Source organism: Sinocyclocheilus anshuiensis, unplaced genomic scaffold (assembly GCF_001515605.1).
Source record: "Sinocyclocheilus anshuiensis isolate Anshui unplaced genomic scaffold, SAMN03320099.WGS_v1.1 scaffold961, whole genome shotgun sequence".
Taxonomy (NCBI): Eukaryota; Metazoa; Chordata; class Actinopteri; order Cypriniformes; family Cyprinidae; genus Sinocyclocheilus; species Sinocyclocheilus anshuiensis.
Window position 1 is genome coordinate 1,476,883 of NW_015557049.1, and position 3,268 is coordinate 1,480,150.

Here is a 3,268-nt window from a genome sequence, read left to right on the forward strand (position 1 = left end):
TTAAAAAAGCAGAAACCATTAAAAATGACAAAACACACAATAACCTAAACTAAACTAACCCTAACCCAACAACTAAAAATTAACTCAAATTTAAGTGAAAAATGAAAATATTATAAGTAAAATAAAATATTAAAAATAAATATTTATATTAAATATTAATATAAAAAAAAAAAAAACTATAAATTAAAAACAAAAACTATAAAAGTATATAACTGATACTAAACTAGCAGGTGTTGCATGGCATCTACACTTGCAGAATTCCGAATTCTGAAAATGGAACTTCTGTCATTTATGAAATTCTGTAGACCTCTGTGCCGTGTGTGTTCAATTATTAAATATTCTAGCTAATAAGATTATATTTTGGCTGTTAAAATTGTAGTCTGCTTAGCTCCGTTTAAAAAAACATGATGAAAGTGAAGTTTTCTTCCGTATTGTGACATAGAGTTGAGTGAAATAGATTTTCCAGAAAGAAAAAGATTTAAGTTGAAGGCTTTGTACTATCCGTCGGTTGTTGATTGGACGGAGGCAGATCTGAATGCCAGCTTGCAGTTAGCAATCTAAATGACTGGAGAAGTCCAGTATATGTTACCAGAGAGAAGCCTGTTATTTCATCGAAAAATTGAATTATGATATTTTGATTAAGAATTATGGCTTAGGCTGGAACCGGTGAATATGAACATTACAGTAGATGTCAAAGATGATTCACAGAAATGCACTGAAGGACAGTGACCTTCATCTAACCCCCCGCTGAAAACGTTCTGCAGGACGTGCAAGAGTGATGAAATAACAGTTTATTCATGTCTTTTTGGGATTTAGGTGAAACACAGATGATTTGTATATGTTGATGATTATTTTTATTTGTATAAAAATGTTTTATTCACCTAGGATGCATTATATTGATCAAAAGTGACAGTGCAGACTTTTACATTGTTACATAATGGAGCGGTTTCCCGGACAGAGATTAAGCCTAGTCCTAAACTAAAATGGCCCTTTAAAACAGATGAAAAGAAACAGAACAGATCTGCTTTCTCTGTCATGGTTTTAAATAGTCTTAGACTTAGTCTAGTCCAGAATTTAACAGGCTGATTTCCTGAAGGAAGACTAGAGCTACTTCAGGACTAAATCGAGGCTTAAATTAAACCAGGAAGCAGGTTTAACTTCAGATTAATGTTGTGTTTTCAGTCTTTATATATGAAAAATATCGCACCCATGGTAAATATGATCAAAGAAGCCTGTGGAAATAAATCTGCACTGATTTTTTACTAAACACACACACACACACACACACACACACAACCCTAAACTTTCATTGAAGTAAAAAGGTAGGGAAGGGAAATCTCATTATGAAAGAAATGTTTTTCTGTAATACACACTGGCTACAATAAATGGCACACTTTTATTCAATACTTTTTGCAACCTCATTTTGCCAAGATGACAGCTCTGAGTCTTCACCCTTAATGCCTGATGAGTTTGGAGAACACCTGACGAGATCAGAGTATACAGTATCTCTCCAGGACCTTCAGTTTCCCAGCTCCATGTTGATACACTCTCCTCTTCAGTTTTCTATAGGGTTCAGATCAGAGGACTGGGATGACCATGGCAGAACCTTCATTTTGTACTCAGTGGCCCATTTTTGTGTTGAGTTTGATGGTCTTTTTGGATCATTGTCCTGATGGAAGATCCAGACAAGGCCCATTATAAGATTTCTAGCAGAGTCAGTCAAGGTTTGCTTTTTTTTATCTGTTAGTATTTGCTAGAATCCATGATACCATCTATCTGAACAAGATGTCCTGGACTTTCGGCAGAAAAATAGGCCAACAATATTAAAGATACAGCAGTATATTTCATTGTTCACATGGAGTACTTTTTATCCCTGTGTGCATCAAACCCACCTTGAGTGTTTCCTGCAAAAAGAGCACATTTTTTTTAGACTCATCTGACCATAGAACCCAGTCCTGTTTGAAGTTCCAGTAGTGTGTGGCAACTGAATATGCTGTAATTTGTTTTTGAATGAAAGCAGAAGTTTATTTCTTCAAACCCTCCCAAACAACTTGTGGTGATGTGGTTTGATTTAGAAGTTTTCAAATGCTTTATTATTATTATTATTATTATTATTTACTTTCTATTTTGTTCGATTTTTTTTTTTTTTTTACTTCGTATTTTATGAAGGTCAACAATCTGTTGCTGCACATCAGAACTATATTCTTTTACTCCTTGTGATGGATGATTAAGGGAATTTGGCCTTTGTGTTCCTCATATTTATACTCCTGTGAAACAGAAAGTCATGGCTAGATAATGTCATGTTCCTAGTCACCCTGGTGTGCTAACAAATGGACATATGAATGGAAATATAGATCTTCAGAGATTTTACTCATAATAATTTATAGGGGTACAAATAATTGTGGCCAATGTGTATTAGAGAAAATTTTTTTTTTTTTAAATGCTTCACAGGAGTAAATATAATTTTAAAATATATTTCACAATATTACTGTTTTTACTGTATTTTTGTAAAAAAAAAAAAAAATTTTATCATACCGATGTGAATGATGCAAGAATATTTCATATTTTATTTTATGGACAGATAATGTCCTGTGCTTTTAAGACAGAAGGGAGGAATGAATTACTGGACCATGACCCTTTTGTTTGGGTTTTTGCATTCCCAAGTCCTCCAAAAGTACTATGTTCTATTAATTCTGATATTTCTCTCATTAGACCGGTCATTTGTTTTGTCATTGTGGACTGCAGTTCAGTCCTTCTGTTGTGAAATGAAAAGGTCTCGGTGGAACAGAAGCTGCCCCTCGGCGGCCCCAAAAACACAAACCCGAATTCACCTCATCTCAGACCCTCTGCACACAAACACGTGGACGTGATTTGGGAGTTTATTCACTTTTTCACAAGGCCTCATTCTGTTGTCTTTTTTATTAAAACACAGAACTTTGTATTTTTTTTAAAGATCTGATGTCAAGCTTTAAAGGCATTGTATAATGAGCAATCAAATTCAAATCATTTGACATTCATTTGAGTTCACAGGAGTTCATTTAGCAAATTTCTTAAATTCTTTCTCAGTGAAAAAAAAAAAACATTTAATGAAACTATGGAAAAATTTAAAAACAGAAAGTTAAAAACTAAACTATGGCATTGTAAAAACTGTGTGGTGTAAAAACTGTGCTTAGACCTCATAGGAGAAAAAGCATAATAAGACCCCTGATGAAAATATATTTTATTTTATTTTATTTTATTTTATTTTATTTTATTTTATTTTATTTTA